This window comes from Pan troglodytes, chromosome 1 (assembly GCF_028858775.2).
Source record: "Pan troglodytes isolate AG18354 chromosome 1, NHGRI_mPanTro3-v2.0_pri, whole genome shotgun sequence".
NCBI lineage: Eukaryota > Metazoa > Chordata > Mammalia > Primates > Hominidae > Pan > Pan troglodytes.
Window position 1 is genome coordinate 206506350 of NC_072398.2, and position 27950 is coordinate 206534299.

The following is a 27950-nucleotide window of genomic DNA, read 5'->3' on the forward strand; positions in this document are numbered from 1 at the left end:
TTTTCTTATATAACCCATAGGATAATTATCAAAAACAGGAAATTTAACATTGATATAATACTATTATCTAATACATAATTTGTCAAATGCATAATCTGGATTCAAATTTTATCAGTTATCCTAATAATGTCTTAGCTATTTTCCTTCAATTTTTTTTTTAGATTATTGTCAAATTATTTGTCATTTGTCCCAAGATATCTATATTTCTTTCTTTTTCCTTTTTTAGAGACAGGGTCTCTGTCACGCGGGCTAGAGTGCAGTGGTATAATTATAGCTCCACTCCAACTATCACAAGACTAAACTGTTCCTCAGTTTACCAATCCAGGGAACTCTTGACTGGCCCAGCAGAAAGGGCTGAACCGATATCCTCCAGCTCCTGTAAGCAAAAGTCTGTGCTAATCCAGGTTTCCCGTCATCTCCAGCACAACTGTAACTACGGCTGGCTTCTGGCAAATTGTTTCTTCATGGAAATATCAAATGAGTGGAAAAACTCCAAGTAGCATGACCATCTGCTCTGCCACAGCAGGCCTGTGACAAAAGTCATCTACCAAGGCAAAATGTCAAGCACATGGCATGGATCTTGCATTTTCTGTTCTGATCAGGAAAACGCAAATTCTTTCTCCTCCAGGATTAAAATAATAATAATTTTTCAAATTAATAGGCTTCCCAACTTGGTGAACATTTCACTATCTTAGCTAGATGTACTTTTTACTTTTTTTGTATGTTAAAAATGCTACCAAACAATACTGGAAGCAAACAAGTGTTCCATTATCAGCTCTACAAGTGTCCTGCTGTATAACCTTGGGAAAAATCCCTTGGTTTTTCCGTATTTATAAAATGAACAAGATAAAATACATAAAATGTATAAAATATATAAAATAAACACAGGTGCTTTGGGCTACTAAGTTCCTTTTTTAAATTTCTAAATTAAAAATTTCAACTAAGTTAAAAAAACAAAACAAAACACTTGGACTGGTGTGGTGGCTCATGCCTGTAATCCCAGCACTTTGGGAGGCGGAGGCAGGCGGGCTGCCAGAGCTCCAGAGTTCGAGACCAGCCCGAGCAACATGGAAAAACCCCGTCTCTACAAAAAAACACATGGTGCACGCCTGTAGTCCCAGCTACTCAGGAGGCTGTGGTGGGAGGAATACTTGAGCCTGGGAAGCCAAAGCTGCAGTGAGCTGTGTTTGCACCACTGCACTCCAGCCTGGGCAACAGAAGGAGAACTTATCTTAAAAAAAAAGAAAAGAAAAGAAAAGAAAAAAAGAGAAAAAAAAAACCAAAGCAACAACAAAAAGCCACTTAGGATCGTCAATGCGAAGTTCTGAATGGCTATCACGAAGCCCTACCTTCTATTCTCTACTCATTTACCACTTACAGGTAGAACTGTACTATTTTTTAGTAGCTGTGTGTAAGAAAAATTTCGTGCGACAGTAAAGTAAAACGGGTGAAAATTTGATTTTTGTATTTTGTATGTTTCAATGACCCATGTCTTCTTTTCACAGATAACCTAGAATTGGTCCTGTTATAATTGAAGTTCCACTCCACCAGGAATTTGTCAGCAAGAGACAGATAGAAATAAACAACAAAAACCAGCCTACAAAACATATGAAAACAACAGGTTTTAAAGAATAACTGAAGTTGAGATATATAAGACTGATGCTATTTGTTGTGCTGTGTATAATTTCTTTCCCCTGGATAGAACCTCTACATTCTAGGGAAAAAGTGGAGATTGCTGTCCGACCTCCACCTTCTGTGTTTTTTTTCTAACTAACAAACGGTGTTGAACTTTAGAGCTTCCATTATTTCACAGGCTTCAGGCTAATGGATTTCCGCGTCACACTATTTTTCACGCTTTAAGTCCTTCAACCAACAACTCTAACACCATACAAAATCTGCTCTTGTCTGTTACCTAATGTTCACATGTTTGAAACCTTTACAAACGTTATATTTCAACAGCAGGAAAAATCTTGTTTCCTAGAAAAGCACTGAAATCTGTTTTCAGGCTAAGAGAGAAAAGGTTTGGGCTGGGTGCGGTGGCTCATGCCTGTAATCTCAGCACTTTGGGAGGCAGAGGTGGGCGGATGGCTTGAGCCCAGGAGTTCAAGAACAGCCTGGGCAACATAGTGACACCCAATCTCTACAAAAAATTAGCCGGCACCTGTAGTCCCAGCTACTCAGGACGCTGAGAGGTGGGAGGATCGCTTGATCCTGGGAAGTTGAGGCTGCAGTGAGCTGTGTTTGCACCACTGCACTCCAGCTGGATGACAGAGCGAGGCCTTGTCTCAAAAAGAAGAAAAGAGAAGAGAAAAGAAAAGAAAACGCAAGGCTTGCCAATGCAGTACAATGTAAAGGTGATGACCTGGCTAAAGAAGAGACTCAGTTTTCAAGCTTTTCAGTCTTCCTGCATGGAAAGCCCATTTCTAAATCAATTTAAATCCCCACCAAAAAGAACACATTTGTGTGATGCATATCTGGCTCCTGAATTATGTGTTTACAGAGTTTAAGATATTGAACCAAAGCCAATGAAATAGTCTTAAAACAAATTACTTTACATCGTATGTAATCACAGCTACAGATAAATCAATTGCTTCTTTTGCCAAATAGTACATCAGAGACTTCTATGAAAAGTTCAAATAAATGTGGTGTACTTGGTGGCTTCCAACAAGTGGAAGCGAATATTTTTGGCTTTCAGCACTACAGGAAAACATCACTTTAAATAATCCTTGTTTGTATCTGAAACACGGATCTGGATTGCTTCCTACACTAGAATCCTAATCTCTAAAGGAGATGATCAGATTTTGCACGGAAGCTAGACGAATCAACCTGGAACAGATCACTCCTGCCCTACCTGTCCAGGCGGCGGACAGAAGCAGACAGACAAGTTTCAAGAAGTTAGGGAGTCACTAATGCGATGGTGATCCACGCACCGTGGGGGAAGCGGGGCAAGGGAGAAAGACAGGGGGCTTCCACCTTCCAGGCGCCCCTACACCGCTCCTGCCTTCACAGGCAGGCTGGGCCTGTCGGCTTTTCAAAAGGTCAAACACTTGGTGGGAGAAAATCGTTGGTGGAGAAGACAAAACATTTTTGTTTTCCGGGACACCACCCTCGAGGCTGCCAGACTAGACCCCGCGCGCGAGAAGGGTGCGGCGGGAGGCGAGGTCGCGCGCGGCAGCATCTCCCGGTCCCGCGGCTCGGAGTGCCCACCCCTCCCGGACTTCTCGGGGCGGCTTCTTTTTTTTTTTTTTTTTTAACTTTTCATGCACCGCCCCCCCCACCCGCCCCGCCCCGCCCCGCCCCGCGCTGGGTGCAAACCTGCTGGAGAGGCCGGGCGCCGTGGGGCCTCACCTGCACGCCCCGCCGCCGCAGGACGGGAGCCGGGAGGGCAGCGGACGGGCCCGGGCTGCCCGACGGGGCTGCGGGGAGCCGGACGGCGCGAGCTGCGGGGCCTCTGGGAGCCTGGTGGGCGGCGGGCGGGGCCGAAGGCAGAGCCGGGAGCAGCCTGCAGCAGCAACCTCGCCGCCACGCCCTCGACGCCGGCGAGAGCGGCCCCCTGGGCTGGGACTAGGGCGGTGTCCCGGCTGAGCTAGGCTGCCGGCGCCGCGCGCGCTCCCGGGCCCCTGCGCGCGCCCGCCTCGTCCCCTCCTGTTCTGGCAGGGCGCGCGCGCGGCGGCGCAGGCGCCAGAGCCCAGGACAAGGCGGGGACCTGGGCGGGGACCGGGGCGGGGGCGCGCGGGGGCCGGGGTGTGGGTGTCTCGCCGCGCGCGCCCTCCTCCCGCTCCTCCGGGTTCCTGGTCCCCAGCCTGTGGGGGGCTTGGGCTGTAGCGCTGGGGCGGGGGCTTTAGATCACCCCGAAAACAGGACCTCTGGCGACCTTCTCGTTTTCCACCGGGAGCGGAGACAGCCGATCTCCTTTTCCTGCTAGCCCCGTAGGACAGTCCCCGGAGCAGCTCATAGGAATATGACGAACGTTTACTCAGGGCTGGTTACTATGTACACTGCGCCCCGCGCGCGGCGAGTTTACCTCGGTTCACCTCCCGGCAACCGGCGGCCCGGATATTATCAGATGCTGTGGGCTTCCCGGCGCCTCATTGCCCGAGGAGAGGCGGCCGCAGGTAGCTGAGCTGGAGCTAGCACAAGGTGTGGGACGGCACAGGCTGGGTCCCGCCCTGGCGGGTACAACCATCTTCCCCTTACGCACTCCTTCCCCTCCCCTCCCATCCCCTCCCCTCCTCCCCACTCGTGCTCTTCTCCCTCCTCCCGCTCTCCCTCCTCCTCTTACTCCTCTTCACCCTATGCCCTATCTACCGTTGTCATACAAGCCACATGTTTAATGCTTTCTTTTTCGTGTAAAAACCCTTCCACGCAGTCTTGCTTCCTTGTCTCCGACGCCCTAGGAGACCATGGGACATGATTATAACTATTACGCAAAGGGAAGAGCCGGGGTCTAAGCTGTTGAGCGAGTTTCAGTGATAGGACCGAGGCTTACATTGGCAGGTATTATTACCACCAATAACAACTATGATGACAAAGCTCCTGAGCCCAACTTGGAAGGCAGCTGGTGTCTCTTCCCTTAGCCGGCAGAGAAAGAAGCAGGGTCACACAGCAGGGAAAATAACTGGGCTCATCTCCCACCTACAAGGACGCGCAGTCACGCAGTGGTGCGCACTCGTAGTCCCAGCTAACTCAGGAGGCAGAGGTGGGAGGATCGGTTGAGGCCAGGAGTCTGAGACCACCCTGGACAGCATAGCAAGACTCCGTCTCAAAAAAAAAAAAAGAAAAAAGAAATGTGCAGTTAGAAGAAAATCAGCTCTGATTACCCACTAGAGGCCTTTCAGAGGCAAAGTGAGGCACAGTGAATCTTAACATCAAAGGCACTCAGTGCCTGCATCATGGGGCAGGAAGATGGACTAAAACGTGTACAGCACATCTAATCCCTGTTAGATGTAAACTAAGAAATCAGGGTTGGATTATGACCCCAAGGGCTCTCCAGCAGTTGAGCCCAGCATAGTCACCGAGGTATGCCCAGCAGATCGCCCCTCCTGCTTCCTGCTTGCTGCTTCTGTGGTTCCTGCTGCCTCCAACCGTGCTGCTCCTGCTCCCCATCTTGTCTTAAACTAAGTTCTTCACTTTCATTCGTTTAACTAATATTGATGGCAAGCTGCTTCTTTTGTCAAGGTCACTCTAAGGACTGTAGTAATTATTTTTTCTCTAAATTCCTCTAACACAGCAACTTTAGCAAAAATTGAGGGGTTTTTTTTTTTTTTTGGTGTTTTTTTGTTTGTTTTGAGATGGGTCTGCTCTGTTGCCTAGGTTGGAGTTCAGTGGCACAATCATAGCCTCAACCATCCAGGCTCAAGCGATCCTCCCATCTCAGCCTCCTGAGTAGCTGGGACCACAGGCACATGCCACCATGCCTGGCTAATTTTTCTACTTTTTGTAGAGACAAGGTTTCACAATGTTGCCCAGGCTGGTCTCAAACTCCTGAACTCAAGCAATCCTCCTGCCTTGGCTTCCCAGAGTGCTGGGATTATAGGCGTGAGCCATTGCACCTGGCCAAAAAATTGAGTTTTCACATCAAATGAGATTGGAAACAGCTGCATTCCATAGCCCTGCCTGGAGATGTCTGATGCATGTTCACACAAAAAAATGGCCCTGAGAGATCCTAAGTCAAACAACCAGGTTAGCTTAACTTAGTTTCCCTGAGGTATTAGGCCCTGTCTGGGTGTTGGGCTTGCAAGGGTAAGGTCCATAGAGATCTGCCACCTGAGGAGCTCACAGATGGGGGAGACAGTGATTGTGATACAGTTGTATGTGTGCACTATTTGAGACATTTGCAAAGTGCTGACAAAGCAGAGGAAGAAGTGAGCAATCCTACATGATGGGTCAGGGAACGGGGTTCGCATTTTCAAGTATTATTCAAGATTCTCTTTTTTTCATGGAATACATCAATCAGACTGGATTAAGCAGCAAATGGAATGCATTGACTCACAGAAGAGTTTCGGGCTTCAGGCATGGCTGGATTCAGGGGGTTAAACTATGACATTAGGATTAAGTTTTTTCTCTCTCTTTTTTTTTTTTTTTTTTTTTTTTTTTGAGACGGAGTCTCGCTCTTCGCCCAGGCTGGAGTACAGTGGCGCCATCTCAGCTCACTGCAAGCTCCGCCTCCCAGGTTCATGCTATTCTCCTGCTTCAGCCTCCCGAGTAGCTGGGACTACAGGCGCCCGCCACCATGCCCGGCTAATTTTTTGTATTTTTAGTAGAGACGGGGTTTCATTGTGTTAGCCAGGATGGTCTCAATCTCCTGACCTCGTGATCTGCCCACCTCGGCCTCCCAAAGTGCTGGGATTACAGTCGTGAGCCACCGCACCCAGCCTCCATTTCCTGGCTCTATTTCCTGTTGACTTTGCGTTCTTAGGCTTCCATTTCCCCATGAGATGGCAGAATGGCTGCTTACAACTTCAGATCACACCCTTTCCAGCAGAAAGGGAGTTTCTTTTCCCTGATGCTGTCAACAGAAGTCCCAGGACTACATCTCATTGGTCTAACTTGTGTTACCCGTGCATCACTAAACCACTCTCCTGAGAAGGGGCATGGAACATTCTGACAGCTCCTCTCAAATTGCGTGGACTGAGATTTGGGGAGAGGTGGCTTCCTGTGCTAGATCATTTCTGTTGGCCCTTCCAGACCTACTTTCCACCCTCTTCCTTCCTGATTTGAACCTCAAGAGGCCAACCTGCATGGACTGCTTCCACAGATCCCTTGTCCTCTGCCTTACAGTTGAATTCACCAAATAGAAGACACTGGAAATGAGACCCGAGGGTTGGAGGAGGAGGAAGGTAAGGGTATTATTCCTCTGGCCCCTGCCCTTCTGGGTTGCTGCAGGTTGGCTACATGCATTTACTGAAACTTCTGTCAACTGGCCTTCTTCACACAGCTACTCTCTCCTAGTTCTAGTAAATTCTCCTTTCTCCACCTCCAGAATTATCCACCCTGGAGGTGATAATGGCTCCCCTCTGTTGCCTGCCACAGTGTATCACACCATCAGCCCTGCTTTTTCCCTCAACCCTGCCCACACATCTGTATGTAACCTTTACTAAACCCCCTTTAGATTAATCATCTGCTGGGATGCTGATGGTTACATTCAACAAAGGAGATTCAAGTCTCTATTACCAAAAGAAAGGGGAATGAATCAAGGGCAGGCAACAGCACTATGGTAGTGATATTGGTTTGGAAGAAGTATCACCATAGTGCAGACCAGAGATGACTGTGGCTTGGACAGGGTCGTGATGGGGGAAGCAATGAGAAATGGTAGGATTTCTGGCTATATCTCAGAGGCAATGTTAACACAGTTTACTGAGGAATTGTATGTAAATTATGAGCAGTAGAGAGGAGCTGTGGGTGGAAGTAGTTGGAAAACATGCATCTGGAGCCTAGGAGTGAGCTCAATGAGTAGTGATTTGGGAGGGAGGCGCGGTAGTTAGTTGAAACCACGGGCTCAGATGAAATGACCCGGGGAGCCCATGTAGAATAGCACACAGAAGGGGCAAAAGGCAGAATCCAGAAGAACAAACACCAGCCTTTCCATGGTGAACAGAGGAAGAGTTGCCATCTTGTATCTATCATCTAGATCGTGGGCAACTCGATAACTTGAGTGCAAGAACAGAATCTTCCACATCCTTCCTTTTTACCATCGTGTCTAGCGAGGTGATGACCACACAGTGGGTAATCAATGCTTGTTATGAATGAACTTGACAGTTTCACATTTCTAACACTCCCTCCCTCTCCTTCTCATGTGAGGTTTGAGTTACAGGCCGAGAAAAAGAGAAATTGATCCCTGTGGCTCAATCCGTTGAAACCTACGCCCAGCGTGCTAAGCATTTCGCTGCCCTGGAAAACTTCAGTAGAACCTCTCAGACAATGCCACAGATCCCGAGTAGCATACCTCTTGCCTTTTAGGAGAATTTCCAGACCAGCGATTTCATTTCAGATTTTCTTATTCCAGATTTTCTTATTCTTATTTGAGTAGATTTAACACTAAATATCCTAACAAATCCTTATTAGGTTTGTTTTGGGTTTGTGCTATGAAAATAATGCAAGTGGCAAAAGAGCTCCATCTCACATGCATACATTAGTAGTGGAATGTAAAAGGATGCAACTGATTTTTGGAAACTGCCAGTTTATCAAGCTAAACGTACATCTACCCTATGACCCAGAAATTCCACTGCTAGATGCAGACTCAAGAGAAACGTAGGCAAATGTCTACCAAAAAAGAGGCTGGTACAAGAATGCTCTTAACATCTTGGCCGGGTGAGGTGGCTCACGCCTCTAATCCCAGCAATTTGGAGGCCAAGGTGGGTGGATCAGTTGGGGTTAGGGTTTGAGACCAGCCTGGGCAACATAATGAAACCCTGTATCTACTAAAAATACAAAAATTAGCCAGGTGTGGTGATGGGTGCCTGTAATCCCAGTGACTTGGGAGGCTGAGGTGGGAGAATGGCTTGAACCCGAGAGACAGAGGTTGCAGTGAGCCGAGATTGTGTCACTGCATTCAAGCCTGAGCAAAAGAGACTCCCATCTCAAAAAAACAAAAACAAATCAACAACACAAAATATTTAATCATACTATTCTCCAACTGTAAATATCCCAAAATGTCCACAAGAGGAATGGATAAGAAAACCATGGTATATTCAAACAATATAATACTACACAGCAATAAAAAAAATCATGAAATGTTGATACACATAACAACGGATAAATCTCAAAAGCAATTGTTGAGCAAAAGAAGTCAAAATGCATAGATGTATGATTTCATTTATATGAAAGTCAAGAAGAGGCAAAACTAATGTAATAAGCATCAGAATAGTGGTTGCTTCTGAGGGTAGGGATTAATTGGAAAGGGGCACAGAACATTCAGGGGTTATGGAAATGTTCTTCCCATGCCAGTATGTTTGCCAGACATGGTTCTAGGCATTGGGAATATAGCAGTGAACAAAACAGACCGAGTCCCTGCTTTTATATAAATCCATCTCAGTTCTTTTAATTGGTTGCATTGTTCAATGCATTTTAAATAAGAAAAAAGTGGCCTTTCTTTAAATATAGTCTATGACAAATCTGAGGAGCTTTCTTGCTTTGTTTTCAGTTGCTGATGGGAAGGCAGAAAAGTACAATGGAAACAGCATGGGCTCCAGGAAGTCAGCTCTACCACTGACTGGCTGTGTGATTTTTGGGCAAGTTCTTTAAACCTCTGAAGCCTTACTTTTCTTATCTGTTAAATGGATTTTTAAAATTATTTTTATAATTTACAAGCAAGGTCTCGCTTTTGTTGCCCAGGATGGTCTCAAACTCCTGGGCTCAAGCAACCCTCCAACCTCAGCCTCCCAAAGTTAAATAGAATTGATGATACCGCCTTGCAAAGTTGTTTTGTAAAGTGCCAGACACATTGCAGATGCTCAGGAAACATGAGCTGGTTTATAATCAGTTTACAAGGAAAATTTTACTTTTGCCCAGTGAGATATAAACAGAGGGAGGCTGACTTGGCTGGCAGAGGTACCCTTTTGCTTTTTTTTTTTTTTTTTTTTTTTTTGAGATGGAGTCTCACTCTGTTGCCCAGGCTGGAGTGCAGTGGCACAATCTAGGCTCACTGCAACCTCTGCCTCCTGGGTTCAAGCAATTTTCCTGTCTCAGCCTCTTGAATAGCTAGGATTATAGGCATGTGCCACCATGTCTGCCTAATTTTTGTATTTTTAGTAGAGACGGGGTTTCACCATGTTGGCCAGGCTGGTCTCGAACTCCTGACCTTGTGATCTGCCCATCTCAGGCTCCCAAAGTGCTAGGATTACAGGCGTGAGCCACCGCGCCCAGCCCAACCTTTTGCTGTTCTTTCTTCTAGCCTGCAATGTGAACACGATGGCTGGAGCTCCGGCAGCCATTCTGGGCCAGGAGGTAGCCTTGAAGATGGAAGCCACATGTTGGGATGGTGAATCCAAAAGATGAGGAGCCTGTATCCCCTGTGACACCAGAGCTGCCATACCAGCCCTGGGTTCCTCCATCTATACTGCCTTCATATGGTAAAGAAATATTCTTGGATCTTGTTAGGTGTCTGTTGCAGCCAAACACAATCCCAACTGATATTCACTGTAAATGATTCCATGGCTCCCTGTAGTACTTTTACAAAGCATCTATCACAATTGTAATTAATAAAATAATTATGCAATTACTGGTTTAATGCCTAAGTCCCAAGTAGAATATCAGTTCCATGGGGGCAGGGATTAGTCTGTTCATGGATGTATTCCCAGCTCCTAAAACAACATCTGGTTCTGGTAGGTGGTAAGTGCACAATAAATGTAGCAGAGTGAAAGGGAGAGAGGAAACGGAGCTGCTTCTGATGAGGAGAGAAATCACTGCATATCGATCGATCTCTATCTCAGACTCATTAATATGCATCTGGGTGTGCTGGATATTTTCATTCATGTTCTGCCACACTCTAGATCTCCTATGGGATTTGCATCACAGATGGTACCTTTTCCTGAAGAGCCTTAAATTAACCTGCCTCCCTGGTAACACCCTCATTTGTCTCCCATTCCTGGCAAGTCAGCCATTCCCCCAAGAAGAGAGTTGCAACACGATCCAATAGTTTGCTGGAGGAGTGAAACTTATCAGCCCCACATCCAACATTGGTTGGGAGATGAGTCATGTCGATTTTTGATATTTAAAATTTTCTCATAAAAATTGGACTTGGCCTTTATAGAACATTTGAAAACAAAAAGATAAATTAAAAAATTCAAATCACGTACAATCCCAGGATCCAGAGATAGTCATGTGCAAGGAAAATATCTTGGGTCCCCCAAATCACTAAGCTAAAGGGAAAAGTCAAGCTGGGAACTGCTCAGGGCAAACCTGCTTCCCATTCTATTCAAAGTCACCCTTCTGCTCACAGATAGATGTATATCTGATTGCATCCTTTGGAGAGGCTAATCAGAAACTCAAAGGAATGCAGCCATTTGTCTCTTACCTACCTATGACCTGGAAGCCCCTTCCCCGCTTCAAGTTGTCCTGCCTTTCCGGACCAATCAGTGTTCATCTTACATATGTTGGTTGATGTCTCATGACTCCCTAAAATGTATAAAACCAAAGTGTGCTCTGACCACCTTGGGCACATGTTGTCAGGACCTCCTGAGGCTGTGTCATGGGCATGTGTCTTCAACCTTGGCAAAATAGAGTTTTTTTTTTTTTTTGAGATGGAGTCTCACCCTGTCGCCCAGGCTGGAGTGCAGTGGCGCGATCTCGGCTCACTGCAAGCTCTGCCTCCTGGGTTCAAGCCATTCTCCTGCCTCAGCCTCCCGAGTAGCTGGGAATATAGGCGCCCGCCACCACGCCCGGCTAATTTTTTTGTATTTTTAGTAGAGATGGGGTTTCACCGTGTTAGCCAGGGTGGTCTCGATCTCCTGACCTCGTGATCTGCCTGCCTCAGCCTCCCAAAGTGCTGGAATTACAGGCGTGAGCCACCGCACCCGGCCCAACCTTGGCAAAATAAGCTTTCTAAATTAACTGAGAACTGTCTTAGATTTTTGGAGTTCAGAGTCACTATTCAATATTTTAGTATACAGTGTTTCTCTCCAATTTTTTGGGTAAGATTAGTATACCATTAGAATCAGCCAATTTGGATCTCTTATCTATTTCACTTAACATATTGCAAACATTATCTTGTGCTTTAAAATACTATTTAATTTTTAATGACTACATAATATTGCATTGTGTTATTTATCTAATTATTTCCTTATTGTTGTAATCAAAGTTTCATTCCAATTTTCTCTTACATAATTAACCATATAATGAATACCATTATATGTAAAATATGCTGTTGCATTTATGATTATTTCCTCAGCATAGATTCCCAGAAGCAGTTACTAGGCAAGGGGCATGAACATTTAAAAAAACTCTTACTGGAAAATGACAAAATGCATTTCAAAAAGGTTGTTACTCTATTTAATTATAAATGCCTTTCCTGATTGATAGGCAAAAAACAAAAACAAAAACAAAAACCTCCCCAAACATGACATCTTGATTTTTCACAAGTGCTTCATTTGAGATTTGCCCAAGTTCTCTGTGCATTCTTCCACTGAGCTATTAGCATCGTTTGTTTATAAAAACATCTTATACACTGTGGATAGTAACCCTGTGATTACATTTGTTGAAAATTTTCTCTTCATAATTTCCCTTTCGAAAATTCTTTTTGATATAAAGATGTTTTAAAAATTTTATTTGGCCAGGCGTGGTGGCTCATGCCTGTAATCCCAACAATTTGGGAGGCCGAGGCAAGAGGACTGCTTGGGTCCAGGAGTTCGAGATCAGCCTGGGTAAACACAGTGAAATCTTATCGCTACAAAAAATAAAAAAAATTGGCTGGGTGTGATGGCACACACCTTTGCTCCCAGCTACTCAGGAGGCTGAGGTGGGAGCATCGCTTGAGCCCAGGAGGTCAAGGCTGCAGTCAGCCATGATTGCACCACTGTACTCCAGCCTGGGTGACAGTGTTTCGAGACCTTGTCTCAAAACAAACAAAACACCCATGTAATCCTACCACTTTAGGAGGTCCAGGAGGGAGAATCACTTGAGCCCAGGGGTTCAAGACCAGCCTGGGCAACATGGCAACCCCTCAATCTTTACCAAAAAAAAAAAAATTAGCCTGGGCGTAGTGGCAGGCACCTGTGGTCCCAGCAACTCAAGAGGCTGAGGTAGGAGGATCACTTGAGCCCAGGAAGGTTGAAGCTGCAGTGAGCTGTGATCACACTGCTGCACTCCAGCCTGGGTGACAGGGTGAGATCCTCAGAAAACAATTATTTGTATACAGTCTATTCATCTTGTACTTTATGATCTCTTAGCTTGCTGAAGTCTGATTAATCATGATCTTTACTTTCTTTTTTTGGAGACAGGGTTTATCAAGATGTAACACCATGTAAGTCAAGGTAAGCCTCAAACTTAAATACTATTTCCAGTGGTTCTAACATTAATAATTAAAGAACCCATTGCTTCATACATATACAATTTAGTATAGATGCTCCTTGACTTATGATGGGTTATGTTCTGATAAATCCATTTTAAGTTGAAAATATCGTTAAGTCATAAGTGTATTTATTTATTTAGAGATGCAGTCTCGCTCTTTTACCCAGGCTGGAGTGAAGGGGTGCGACCTCGGCTTAGTGCAACCTCCGCCTCCTGGGTTAAGTGACTTTCCTGTCTCAGCCTCCCGAGTAGCTGGGACTACAGGCACATACCACCACACCAGGCTAATTTTTGTATTTTTAGTAGAGACGAGGTTTCACCATGTTGGCCACACTGGCCTTGAACTTCTGACCTCAAGTGATTCACTCTCCTCGGCCTCCTAAAGTGCTGGGATTGCAGGTGTGAGCCACCTTGCCCGGCCCATAAATGTATTTAATACCATATACGTAACCTAGTAAACATCATAGCCTACCCGAAGCATGCTCAGAGCACTTACGTTCGCCTACAGTTGGGCAAAATCATCTAACACAAAGCCTATTTTATGAAGTGTTGGATAGCTCATGTAACTTATTGGTGATGGTACTGAAAGTGAAGGCAGAATCGTTGTGTGGGTACTCAAAGTACAGTTCCTACTGAATGCGTTATGTTTTCACACCATTGCAAAATGGAAAAATCGTAAGTTGAACTATCAAAAATTGGGGACCTGGGCAGGGCGTGGTGGGTCCCACCTGTAATCCCAGCACTTTGGGAGGCTGAGGCAGGCAGATTGCTTGAGTCCAGGAGTTTGAGACCAGCTTGGGTAACTTGCTGAAACCCCATGTCTACTAAAGATACACACACACACACAAACTAGTCAGGCATGGTAGCATGTGCCTGTGGTCCCAGCTACTTAGGAGGCTGAGGTGGGAGGATCACTGGGGAGGTGAAGCTTGCAGTGAGCCACTGAGCTCCAGCCTGGGTGACAGAGTGAGACCCTATCTCAATAAAAAATTAAAAAAAGAATTGAAGATTGAATATATAAGAACATACTACATATGTATTTCCAGATGATTTCTTCTGTTGCATTGATCTAGCTGTTAATAGAAATGGTTTTATTATCTGGAAGGGAATGTTGGTACACGTATTTCCAAATACTTTTCAGAAAGGTTGTATCAATTTCTACCTGCCTCCTCCCAGCCCCCGCCCCCGCCTCGACTCTGCCCCCTTTCCACAATCTCACCAAAGCTGCAGGCATTTTCCTTGAAAGTCTTCACATCTTCAGAACACTCGGGCCCCCATCCTGCTTGCGCTACTAACTACAAGTGGCTGTTTAACATTGAGCAAACCTCACATTCTTTAAGCCTGGCTCTCTTCAGCTCAGTGGAAATAACAGTGGTACTGCCCTTCTAAGATGGTTTGGGGGCTCAAATGAACCGTTTGTGACAGCACTTAGAAAAGTATAAACTTTCAATAACAAGGTTGGCAATCAATAACTATTGCATTTTCATTAAAAAGAAACATGTCTTAAAAAAAAAAAGACACTCCTGCATAATTTTGAAGATCGGGCATGGAAATATGTCTTCAGCATGTTTGGAAGCCTGGATGCTGGGTGAGATTTCATCTTGCAGTGTTGCTCTAAATTAGAAAGAATCAATCCCATTTGCCCAAAGATTCGGAAGCTGCTGAATTAACTACAGATCCGTTATCTTCGAGGGCATCAGTACTTACGGGTCCACACTGGAAGGAGCTGCTCTTTAAATGTTGCAATCCTGGAATTTGGGGGGAGGAGATATTATTTCCTGATTAACTTCAGCTGCAGATGGTGAAAAATAAGAGCTAGATGGCCATAATCAGAAGGAAGAAGGGGCAGGCAGAGAGCAAAGGAGAAAATGGAACATTAAAAATGGGCAGCGGCTTGAGCAGCCCACGGATTCAAATGAGTCTGAGTTTTCTCAAGTGTCCATCAGGGTTTAGTCAAGAGACAGAAATCACATCAGTGAGTTAAACAGAAAGAATTTAATATAAAGAATTGTTGGCCAGGAGCAGTGGCTTGTGCCTGTAATCCTAGAATTTTGGGAGACCCAGGCAAGAGACTATCCCTCAAGGCCAGGAGTTCGAGACCAGCCTTGGCAACAGACACCCCATCTCTACGAAAAAAAAAATTTAATTAGCCAGGTGTGGTGGCGTGTATGGGTAGTCTTGGCCATTCAGAAGGCTGAGGTATGAAGATTCCATACACCCAGGAGTTCAAGGTTGCAATGAGCTGTGATCGTACCACTGCACTGTAGCCTGGGCAACAGTGAGATCTCCTCTCAAACAAGAAAAAAGAAATTGTTACTTAGACATAAAGCTATTAACAGAGTAAACTGAACAGGTAAAACTCGAAAGAATCATGGTAGTAGCAACTTTAGAGAGCTATGTCCATTCCTAGCGTGTCCCGAATTGGTGGGTTCTTGGCCTTGCTGACTTCAACATGACTTCAGGAATGAAGCCGCAGACCCTCGTGGTGAGTGTTACAGTTCTTAAAGATGGTACGACCGGAGTTTTCTTCCTTCTGGTGGTTCACGGTCTCACTGACTTCAAGAGTGAAGCTGCAGACCTTCACCATGAGGCTTTCAGCTCATAAAAACAGCACGTCCAGAGTTCTTCATTCCTCCAGGTGGGTTCGTGGACTCACTGGCTTCAAGAGTGAAGCTACAAACCTTCGTGGTGAGTGTTACAGCTCACAAGGTCACTGCCAACCCAAACAGTGAGCAGTAACAAGAACAGCCAAACAACAAAGCCTCCACAATGGGTAACCAGACCCAATCTGATTGCCACTGTCCCTGTGGGCAGTCTGCTTTTATTCCCTTATTTGGCCCCACCCACATCCTGCTGATTGGTTCATTTTACAGAAAGCTGATTGGTCCGTTTTACAGAGAGCTGATTGGTCAGTTTTGACAGAGTGCTGATTGGTGCATTTACAATCCCTGAGCTAGACACAGAGTGCTGATTGGTGCATCCACAAACCCCAAGCTAGACAGAGTGCTGATTGGTGCATATACAATCCTCCAGCTAGACATAACAGTTCTGCAAGCCCCCACCCAACTCAGGAGCCCAGCTGGCTTCGCCTAGTGGATCCCGCACCAGGGCTGTTCGCCAGTTCTGCTGACGCGCGCCTGCACTCCTCAGCCCTTGGGTGGTTGATGGGATGGGGCACCGTGGAGCAGGGGGCGGTGCCCGTCGGGGAGGTTCGGGCCGTGTGGGAGCCCACGGGGGAGGGGGGTTCAGGCATGGTGGGCTGCAGGTCCCTAGCTCTGCCCTGCGGAGAGGTGGCTGAGGCCCCACAAGAATTTGAGCGCGGGGTGGGTGGGTCGGCAGTGCTGGGGGACCCGGTGCACCCTCCACAGCTGCTGGCCCGGGTGCTAAGTCCCTCACTGCCTCCGGCCGGCTGCTCTGAGTGCGAGCGCCCGCGAGCGCCACGCACAGCCCTGACTCCTGCCCGTGCTTCTCCCTCCACACCTCCTGCCAAGCAGAGGGAGCCAGCTCCCACCTCGGCCAGCCCAGAGAGGGGCTCCCACAGTGCAGCAATGGGCCGAAGGGCTCCTCAAGCGTGGCCAGAGTGAACGCCGAGGCCGGGGAGGAACTGAGAGCCAGCGAGGGCTGCTAACACATTGTCACCTCTCACTAGGACCAAGGGAACCAAAGGAAGAGGTTGTAATGATTAAACTTTAGAAGAGGTGATTCAGACATGAAAAGGAAGTACCTGTGCTACAACTTGGATGAACCTTGAAAGTATTATGCTAAGTCAAAAAAGTCAATCACCAAAGCCCATATATTATTTCATTCCTAGGAAAATCCAGAATAGGGAACTCTATAAAGACAGAAGGTAGATTGGTGCTTGCCAGGGGCTAGGAGTTAAGGGGTACCAGGAAGTGACAAAGAGTATAGGGTTTCTTTTTAAATTGTGGTTAAAATACACCTAACATCAAATTTACTCTTTTCACTATTTTTAAGCATACAATTCAGTGGTATTAAGTAGATTTTCACTGATGTAATAATTAGAGCCTCTTCCTTGGTTCTCTTGGTCTTAGGAATGGACATAGCTCTCTATAGTTGCTGCCTCCATGGTTTTTTAGAGCGTTTACCCGTTCAGTTACCTAGGTAATAGTTTATGACTAGGTAACACTTTATGACTAGGTAACAATTTTTTTCTTCTTTGAGAGAAGGTTTCACTCTGTTGCCCAGGCTGCAGTGCAGTGGTGCCATCACAGCTCACTGCAACCTCAAACCCCATCCATCTCCAGAATGCTTTTCATCTTACAAAACTGAAACTCTGTACCCATGAAACCCTGGACCCACTGACTTTGCAGTTCCCTCTCCCCTCTCCCCCAGCCCCTGGTAGCTGCCATTCTACTTTCTGTCTCTATAAATTTGATCCTCTAGGTACCTCATATAAGAGGAGTCACATAATATTTGTCCTCTTGAGACTGGCTGATTGGACTTGGCCTGATATCTTCAAGGTTCATCTATGCTGTAGCATGGGTCAGGATTTACTACTTTTTTTTTTTTTGAGATGGAGTCTCGCTCTGTCACCCAGGCTGGAGTGCAGTGGCGCGATTTTGACTCACTGCAAGCTCCCCCTCCTGGGTTCACGCCATTCTCCTGCCTCAGCCTCCTGAGTAGCTGGGACTACAGGCGCCTGCCACCACACCCGGCTAATTTTTTTTTTGTATTTGTAGTAGAGACAGGGTTTCGCTGTGTTAGCCAGGATGGTCTCGATCTCCTGACCTCGTGATCTGCCCGCCTCGGCCTCCCAAAGTGCTGGGATTATAGGCGTGAGCCACTGTGCCAGGCCAATTTCCTTCATTTTTAGGGCTGAATGATATTCCATTATGTGAAGAGACCACATTCCCTTTATCAACTGATAGGCACTTAGCTTGCTTCCATACTTTGGCAATCATGAATAATGCTGCTGCAAATGTGGGTGTACAAATACCTGTCTGAGACCATGGTGATATGGTTTGGCTGTGACCCCCACGCAGATCTCATCTTGAACTGTAGCTCCCATAATTCCCACGTGTCATGGGAGGGACACAGTGGGAGGTAATTGAATCACCGGTGCGGGTCTTTCCCATGCTGTTCTCTTGGTAATGAATAAGTCTCACAAGATCTGATGGTTTTATAAATGGGAATTCCCCGGCACAAGCGCTCTCTTGCCTGCCACCGTGTAAAATGTGACTTTGCTTCTCATTTGCTTTCTGCCATGACTGTGAGGCCTCCCCAGCCATGTGGAACTGTGAGTCAATTAAACCTCTTTACTTTATAAATTACCCAGTCTCAGGTATGTCTTTATTAGCAGCGTGAGAACAGACTAATATGCCTGCTTTCACTTTTTTGTGTGTGTATATATAACTCAGAAGAAGAATTGCTGGATCGTGATAATTCTATTTTTAAATGTTTTTTGGACTTGCACTTATTTATTATTTTTGAGATGGAGTCTCGCTCTGTTGCCCAGGTGGGAGTGCAGTGGCACATCTCGGCTCACTGCAGCCTCCACCTCCCAGGTTCAAGCATTCTTGTGCCTCAGCCTCCCGGGTAGCTGGGATTACAGGCATATGCCACCACACCCAGCTAATTTTTGTATTTTCAGTAGAGCTGGGGTTTCACATGTTGGCCAGGCTGGTCTTGAACTCCTGACCTCAAGTGATCTGCCCACCTTGGCCTCCCAAAGTGCTAGGATTAAAAGCATGAGCCACTGCGCCCGGCCTGTTTTTAATTTTTAAAGAAACCACCATACTGTTTTCCACAGTGGTTGCATCATTTTCTTTCTTTCTTCCTTTCTTTCCTTTCTTTCCCTTCCTTCCCTTCCTTTCTTCCTTCCTTTCCTTCTTTCCTTTCCTTCCCTTCCTTTCTTCCTTCCTTTCCTTCCTTTCCTTTCACCTTCCTTCCTTCCCTCCCTCCCTCCCCCGCCCTCTTTTTTTCTTTCTTTCTTTCGAGATGGAGTCCTGCTCTGTCACCCAGGCTGGAGTGCAGTGGTGCTGCAACCTCCGCCTCCCGAGTTCAAGCGATTCTCCTGCCTCAGCCTCCTGAGTAAGTGGGATTACAGGTGCATGCCAGCACGCCCGGCTAATTTTTGTATTTTTAGTAGAGATGGGGTTTCACCATGTCGGTCAGGCTGGTATCGAACTCCTGACCTCGTGATCCACCCGCCTTGGCATCATTTTCATTCCCACCAGTGGTGCAGAAGAGTTCCCAGCTTCTGTACATCGTCTCCAACACTCGTTATTTTATTTTCCTGTATTCTTTTGAATTGATGAAAATATTCTAAAATTAGCTGTGGTGATGCATATATTTGTGATATACTAAAACCACTGGATTGCACACTTTAAGTGAATAAATTGTATAGTATGCGAATTATATATAGAAAACAGTTTTTTTAAAAGAAAAGTAAGAGGAGGGGGCCCTGTGGACCTGGGACATAGACCTCTGAGGAAGGAGAGCTGTTGTCTTGGGTTGGGGGAGGTTCTGTGAAGCTGGTCGTGCAAGAATTGGAAAGAATCGCAAAACTAGATTCAGCTGCTGCTACGCTAGAGCAAAGTTGTGTTCCTGGGGTGATGTGTGTAGGAACAGGAAGTAGATAAGAAAGAGCAAGTCCTTTCTTCCTCCTCCAGCCTCAGTTGCCCTCACAGGCCCCTCACAGGGAGCAGCTAGTAAAGCAGAGAGATGGTTTGGAGAGTTCCAGCTCCAGCAATAGGTTTGGAGCTGAGAGAAAATAGCTCTAGCAATAGGTTTGTTCCAAAGCCAACAATAGGTTTGGAGCTGAGAGAAAATAGCTTAAGAACTTGCACTTGATCTTGGCAACTAAGAAGGCTTCAGCAGGAATCAGACCGGTTTTGTCATCTCAGAGGCCCCAAGAGGGTCTTCAAAAAGATACCCACAAATTTGGAGGTACAGTTAAACTTGTAAATGTTCGTTGAGAAGTGGATCGATATCTTTGGAATAGTAATCCCCCTCCCTCCCTGTTGTGTCCAAAATGTAGCCTCAAGACCCACATGAAAGGCAGGAAGCTACAAGGGAGGCACAAAGCTCTTTGCCTCCTGCCTGGTGGCTGCATCTCTACTTACACTGCTTCATGGCTTAAAGAAAAATAGTAACAACAGCTAACATTATTGGCTGGGTGCGGTGGCTTATGCCTTTAATCCCAACACTTTGGGAGGCTGAGGCGGGTGGATCACAAGGTCAGGAGTTCGAGACCAGCCTGGCCAACATGGTGAAACCCCTCCTCTACTAAAAATACAAAAAAAAAAAAAAAAAAAAAAAATTAGCCGGGCATGGTGGCAGGCTTACAGTAGCTGTAATCCCAACTACTTGGGAGGCTGAGGCAAGAAGAATCGCTTGAACCCGGGAGGCGGAGGTTGCATGTGCCATGATCGTGCCATTGCACTCCAGCCCAGGCAACAGTGTGAGACTCCGTCTCAAAACATACAAAACAAAACAAAACAAACAAAAAAACCCAGCTAATATTATTGAGGTCTTACCATGTGCGAGGCATTGTTCTATATTCAGTTCTTATAAACACTTACAAGGAAGGGAGTATTACTATCCCAGTTTTACAGATGAGGAAACAGAGGCCCAGAGGGGTTATGTACTTTCTCAAAGTCATCTCAGAGAGTGAACGCCAGAGCCTGGCACCCTTTGCCATGATGCCATGCTGCCTCCCAGAGTCCTGCCCTGTGCTTGTTATGACTTGACAGGCCACGTGGTCTTCCTTCTACCTATGCTGCAGGCAGCATCCCAAAAGATCTAGATGACACTGAAAACCCACCTATGCCTGGGAATTGAACAATGAGAACACTTGGACATGGGGTGGGAACATCACACACTGGGGCCTGTCGGGGGTGGGGGGCTGGGGGAGGGATAGCATTAGGAGAAATACCTAATGTAAATGACGAGTTGACGGGTGCAGCAAACCAACATGGCACATGTATACCTATGTAACAAACCTGCACGTTGTACACATGTACCCTATAACTTAAAAGTATAATATATTTAAAAAAAAAAGAAAAGAAAACCCACCTATGCCATCAAATCAGAGATCATGGTGAATGGTCCTGTTGCAATACACGTAGCCCCTTGAATGGTTTCAAATGCTGCCAGCATTTGCCTTGATGTCGCTGTGGCCTGACGGGCTGGATTGACATCCTCCTCTCAGAATGCAATGGGGTACTTGGTGAAGACCTGAATCAAAATTCTGGACTGGGCATGATGGCTCACACCTGCAATCCCAGTACCTTGGGAGGCCAAGATGGGAAGATTGCATGAGGCCAGGAGTTTGAGACCAACCTGGGCAACATAGGGAGACCTCACCTATAGAAAAAAAGTTTAAAATTAAAAAATTAGCTGGCATGGTGCTGAGCACCTATCTACTCTAGAGGATCGCTTGAGCCCAGGAGTTAGGGTTGCAGTGAGCTATGATTGCACCACTGCACTCCAACCTGGGCAATGGAGCGAGACCTTGGCCCCCACCCCCACCGCCCCCGCCAAAAAAGAAAATCTGAAGCTGAAAAAAATCTACCATTTGAAATGTTTTTCTTTCCTTTCTTTTTCTTTGACAGAGTCTCACTCTGTTGCCCAGACTGGAGTGTAGTGGCGCAATCATAGCTCACTTTAACCTCCAAGTCCTGGGCTCTAGCTGTCCTCCCACCTCAGCCTCTCAGGTAGCTGGGACTATAGGTGTGAGCCACCACACCTGGCTAGCTTTTTATTTTTTATAGAAACAGGGTCTCGCTATGTTGCCAGGCTGGTCTCAAATTCCTGGCCTCAAGTGATCCTCCTGCCTCAGCCTCCCCAAAGTGCTGGGATTATAGGCATGAGCCACCTTGCCTGGCCTGAAATAGTTCTTGATGTTAAGGGTGAAGGCTTGAGTTGCCTGAGTTCTGGGAGGGCCAGCTCTGTAGGGCTCTTTGAGAAAGGAGATGTAAGTTAAGTTCTTGAGGAAAGACTTGGGCCCAATGGAATGCAACAGGTCTAGCTTCTCTGGTACTTGGAGATTCCTGGTGGAGAGAAAGAGAGCTGCCCTTGAGCCATGAAGGCTTACATGAATGGGGGATTGGTGGGGGGAACCCTGCTCATTAAGTCTTCTGAGGTTAGGCATGGCCTGTAGGCTCACACGGAGCCATTTCCAGGGGCTGCTGAGGGCCTGTGCCCTGTCTTGTGGGGAAAACCCACAGTGGAAGGCAGAGCAGGTGGGGAACCCCTGGCAGTGGGAGGTGAGCAGCAGGGGGCTGCCGTGTGCTCGTCTTGAGGGGCAACAATAGCTGAGCAAGATGAGAAAACCCAAGAGATGTTGCAGAGTACACGGTATGCTCAAAGCATTCCCTGAGACTGTCTCCAAAAAACAGAAGATGGGGGTGGGGGAGAGAAAATGTCACATTGAGGTGGGCTAATTTCCAGCTATTAGAACCTTGTGATGTAATCATCTGATAGAAAAAGGAAAAGCATTATTAGCCAAAGTCATGGTCTGGTGAGGCCTGAGACATAAGGGTCCAATTGAAATATAAATTAGACAAACTTTTTTTTTCTCTGTTGCCCAGGCTGGAGTACAGTGGTGTGATCTTATCTCACCGCAACCTCCGCCTCCCTGGTTTAAGCGATTCTTCTGCCTCAGCCTCCCTAGTAGCTGGGATTACAGGCGCATGCCACCACACCTGGCTAATGTTTGTACTTTTAGTAGAGACCGGGTTTTGCCATGTTGGCCACTCTGATCTGGAACTCCTGATCTCAGGTGATCTGCCTGCCTTGGCCTCCCAAAGTGCTGCTATTACAGGTGTAAGCCACCGTGCCCGGCCAAATTAGACATTTATCCAAGTGGGACATTCGACCAATCAGGCTGTTGGTGTCAGGTGATTTGGCTTGAAGTGAATTGGCTCAGAGCCCTGCCATCTGTATATCTCTCTTTTACTTCAAAGGTTTCCCATGCGGTGCTGAACTTTTTCCTGATTTACAAGTCATTGATTTTTCAAAAGGCAGCAGTGTATTGCAGGTGCCCACAGAGCAGCAGAGTCTATTTTCCTTCTTTCTTTGAATCACCGTAACTTATTTCGATGGAAACTGATGCCTACAACTTTTAGGACGTGCTCTTTCTCTTAGATGAGGCATGTCTTGAGCTGGATTCAGAGCAGCTTTCACACTAAGAACCTACCAGTTTGTTACTTTTAGTCCAAAGAAGCGGGCATCGCCTGAATGTCCTGGAAAGGCCCCCGCTGGACAGATATCCAGGGCCTGCTTCCTGGGCACTGTGGACTGTGCAGGGGCACAGCGCCCCACACTCTAAAGGGCCTCACACTTGGTTTAAATGCCCTGCATTTATCATCTTGAAATCCTTAACAATCTCATCTCTGAATATTTTTCCATCTGTAAGCAAAGTCAGATGGGACAATGCAGCCGTGGGCAGATTGGTACAGTGTATGTGTCTGCTGTTGTTTGCTGCCCATTCACATATAGCATTCGCCATGCCCCTGAGCACCGAGTTCTGTTGGATCCATCACGTGTGCGCAAAGCAAGTCCAAGGTAAGTGTGTGATGGCCGGGCGCAGTGGCTCACACCTATAATCCCAGCACTTTGGGAGGCCAAGGCGGATAGATCATTTAAGGCCAGGGGTTTGAGACCACCCTGACCAATATGGCAAAATCCCAGCTCTACTAAAAAAAAAATATAAAAAATTAGCCAGGCATGGTAGTACAGGCCTGTCATCCCAGCTACTCGGGAGGCTGAGGCATGAGAATTGCTTGAACTAGGGGAGGCGGAGGTTGCAGTGAGCCGAGATCGCCCCACTGCACTCCAGCCTGGAAGACAGAGAGCGAGACCTTTTTTTTTTTTTTTTTTTTTGAAGACCGAGTCTTGCTTTGTTGCCCAGGCTGGAGTGCAGTGGCGCGATCTCGGCTCATAGCCACCTCCGCCTCCGGGGTTCAAGCGATTCTCCAGCCTCAGGCTACCAAGTAGCTGGGATTACAGGCGCGCGCCATCACGCCTGGCTAATTTTTTTGTATTTTTAGTAGAGACAAGGTTTCACCATATTGGCCAGGGTGGTCTCAAACTCTTGACCTCAGGTGATCTGCCTGCCTCAGCCTCCTAAAGTGTTGGGATTACAGGCATGAGCCACTGTGCCAGGCCGACCCTGTCTTAAAACAAGGTAAGTGTGTTATGTTTATGATTCTGTGGGGGAACGGGATAGGGGTGGGGAAGGGCTGGCCTAATGGGAGGCCATGCTTTCTCTTCCAACCCAAACTTTCTGTAAACACAGAAAGAAGGCTGTGGACAAGGAGCCCTATCATGTCCTCCTTACTAATGCTACCTCCTGTGTCAGCCAACAGCTTACACTGACAATGATGACATAGAGAGACAGGAAAAGGTGGGGCAACCCACAGTGTGTTTTCCTTTCAGTCTTTTTTTTTTTTTTTAAAGAATCGGGGTCTTGCCGTCACCCAGGCTGGAGTGCAGTGGTATGATCATAGTTCACTGCAGGCTTGAACTCCTGGGCTCGAGCCATCCTCTCACCTCAGCTTCCTGAGCAGATAGGACCACAGGCATGTGCCACCACTCCTGGCTAATAATGTTTAGTTTCTGTAGAGTCAAATTCCTGGGCTCAAGCGATCCTCCTGCCTCTGCCTCCTGAGTAGCTGGGACTTCTGGCGTTTCCTTTTAGTCCTTCTTGACTCATCAACAAGCTGAAGGCAGAGAGAGGTGGTAGAATGTGTGCAATCAATAAATGAAATAAACACAGTTGAGTGTGTTTCATGCAGGGTTCTCACTGTTCTGGTAAGAACAAAATACGTATGTATGAGCTATGAAACACAAATTCTATACTACAGTGATTACAGATACGAGTTAAGTGCTCTTATATTTGCATTTAAAATGGGTATTGCAGAAAACAAAGATGAATGGGTAAAAAATTCATGCTAATCATTTAAAATTTTAATTTGCCTTTACTGAAAATGACATTAAGTAACACATTTAAAAAGTCAAGAGAGAGACTGTTGTTAAAGAGAGAAAAAAGCTTTTAGAAGTCCCTTGGTGGCACTTCTTCTTGGTTTTTGAACTAAGGGCCCCTCCATTTTCATTTTGCACTGGGTCCTGGGGAAAGGAAAGCCTCCAGGCACAAGATACACTGCCTGCTCTGTCACTGCTAGGGCCACCCCCACAGCTTCCATTTCCCTTTCTTGGTTCTCTCGCTTCCTGCTTCGTCCTGACACTGTGAAGTGTCATTGCTCCCTCAGTTATAACATTCACCACACTTTAAGTGGTTTGCTTTAATTTCTGACTACTCTGCATGGGGGAGGGGCACTCTCTCTCCTTCTCCACTGTATATCCAGTGCTTAGCTCCTAGTAAGTGCTCAGTGACACTTACTTTTCATTTTTTACTATGAAAACTTCACATAGGCTGGGCGCAGTGGCTCATACCCGTAATCCCAGCACTTTGGGAGGCCGAGGTGGGCGGATCACCTGAGGTCAGGAGTTCGAGACCAGCTGGCCAAGATGGTGAAACCCCATCTCTACTAAAAATACAAAAATCAGCCAGGCGTGGTGGCGTATGCCTGTAGGCCCAGCTACTTGGGAGGCTGAGGCAGGAGAATCGTTTGAACCCGGGAGGCAGAGGTTGTGGTGAGCCAAGATCGCACCATTGTACTCCAGCCTGGGTGACAAGAGCGGAGCTCAGTCTCAAAAACCACTTCATGTAGACATAAAATAGAGAAAGTAATTTAATGAACCACTGCCCTGTCTGCATTATCCTGCCATTCTTATATTAACTCAATTATTTTATTTTTTAAATTTTTTGAGACAGGGTCTTGCTCTGTCGCTCAGGCTAGAGTGCAGTGGTGCAATCATGGCTTACTGCAGCCTCCATATCAATGGGCTCAGGTGATCCTCCCACCTCGGCTCCCCAAGTAGCTGGGACTCCAAGTGTGCACCACCATGCCCATCTAATTTTTTGTATTTTTGTAGAGACAGGGTCTTACCATTTGTAGAGACAGGGCCTCTCATGCACCATGCATTGTGTGCATTTTTTTACCAGGTTGCCCAGGCTGGTCTCAAACTCCCGGTCTCAAGCAATCCTCCCGCCTCGGCCTCTTAAAGTGCTGGGATTGTAGGTGTGAACCACTGTGCCCGGCCTCAGTCATTTTAGTCTCTCTCTTTCAAGCTGTTGAATTTCCTCAAATGTCTTGCGATTCTTGGTGGACAATCCCATTTATAAATAAAGAACTACAGTACTTACTAGAGATTTCCTTTGCAGTTGTGTGCATTTGTTTACCCGAAGGCGTACCATCATCCCCTGAATGTGAGGGGGGATTTTCATCTTGGAGGAAGTGAGCAGGCCTGGTCATCGGCTTCCTCCTCAGGTGCGTGAGCATGGAGCTGCTGGCTGCCTTGGGACAAGACATCTGCTGAAGGACATGGGACTCCGCTCCAGCTCTCCATAGGTCTGTCTCCCGACAGAACAGAGCTGGAGGTCCATTCGTTTCCTTGCCCGCTGCTCCAATATCCCTACCATGGGCCGTCCACAGCCAAATCTACCACTCTTTTTTTTTTTTTTTCAGATGGAGTCTCAGTCTGTCACCCGGGCTGGAGTGCAATGGCGTGATCTTGGCTCACTGCAACCTCCGCCTCCCAGGTTCAAGCCATTCTCCTGCCTCAGCCTCCCGAGTAGCTGGGATTACAGGTATGTGCTACCATGCCTGGCTAATTTTTGTATTTTTAGTAGAGATGGGGTTTCACCGTGTTGGCGAGGCTGATCTCAAACTCCCGACCTCAGGTGATCCACCCGCCTTGGCCTCCCAAAGTGCTGGGATTACAGGTGTGAGTCACCGAGTCTGGCCATCTTCCGCTGTTTAGAGTAATTCTTAGGGTTCCCTCTGGGGCTGATGTTGTTCTGTGTCCACAGGACCTATAAATAGTCTTCCCTTTAATCCAGATTGCTGCCCATAGCACACTTGTTCTTCTCACTTACTGTCTAAGCTCAGAGCCACTCTGGGGCAGAGAGGAGGTGAATGTGTGTGCCTAGGTTGCCATGTTGAACAGGAACCACTAACAGATATTCTTGGCATGGTTAAATAATTGTTTTCTCTCCCACTTAAGGTCAGGGAGTGTCTCTTTTTCAATCTGTGGTCTCCAGGGCTCATCCAGAGCCTCATGGGTCTGGGTCTCCTTTTTTTTATTTTTTTCCCTGAGACGGAGTCTTGCTTTGTCACCTAGGCTGGAGTGCAGTGGTGCAATCTCGGCTCACTGCAACCTCTACCTCCCGGGTTCAAGCAATTCTCCTGCCTCAGCCTCCTAAGTAGCTGGGATTACAGGCATACACCACCACGCCCAGCTGATTTTTGTATTTTTAGTAGAGATGGGGTTTCACCATCTTGGCCAGGCTGGTCTCGAACTCCTGACTTCAGGTGATCTGCCCACCTCGGCCTCCCAAAGTGCTGGGATTACAGGCGTGAGCCACTGCACCCGGCCTGGGTCTCCTTTTTATAGGGCCTCTCCTCTGAGACACAGCATCAGCTAGTGAGGCTGCCTCCTCCATGCTTGAGTTTCAGCTCCACAGGGCCCCTCCTCCAGGCACCTGCTTTTTAATGATTCCAACCTGTTACCTGTGTTCCCCCAGCCCTAGGGGTGGCGGCTTCTGACAGTGTCCTCTCCACAATACCTTAGCCCTCTTTCACCCTTTCAGTTACCTTGTGAAAAAAAAATGTATACTTAGTTAACAATTATGTATGTATTTATTGTAGAGACAGGGTCTCACTATGTTGCCCAGGCCGGTCTTGAACTCCTGAGCTCAAGCAATCCTCCCACCTCAGCCTCCCAAAGTGCTAGGATTACAGGCGTGAGCCACTGCATCCAACCCTAGTTAACAATTATTTATGTTAAATTTTCTGTTCCAATAACTGCTGTGGCTTCTGTCTCCTGACTTGACCCTGATGGACATGACTGCCTAA

The 27950-nt window shown here is 46.8% G+C and overlaps 1 protein-coding gene and 1 long non-coding RNA gene across 4 annotated transcripts in view; one reads left to right on the top strand and one right to left on the bottom strand.

Moving 5' to 3' along the window:
* RCAN3 (RCAN family member 3) overlaps positions 1–4107 on the bottom strand; it is a 38604-nt gene extending 34497 nt beyond the window's left edge. Inside the window, exon 1 of one of the 3 annotated variants that reach the window (XM_001167487.6) lies at positions 4025–4107. The gene's annotated coding sequence lies outside the window, so the exon portion shown is untranslated. Of the gene's footprint in view, positions 1–3315; positions 3653–4024 lie in introns of those variants that run through there. The other 2 variants (XM_513206.7, XM_001167542.6) reach the window with 2 other exon arrangements.
* On the top strand, positions 4009–10235 carry LOC107975353 (uncharacterized). Its single transcript, XR_010154713.1, has 4 exons — positions 4009–4140; positions 6781–6839; positions 9143–9230; positions 9893–10235. It is a non-coding gene; the product is annotated as an uncharacterized LOC107975353 (long non-coding RNA).
* Positions 10236–27950: the final 17715 nt, after the last annotated feature.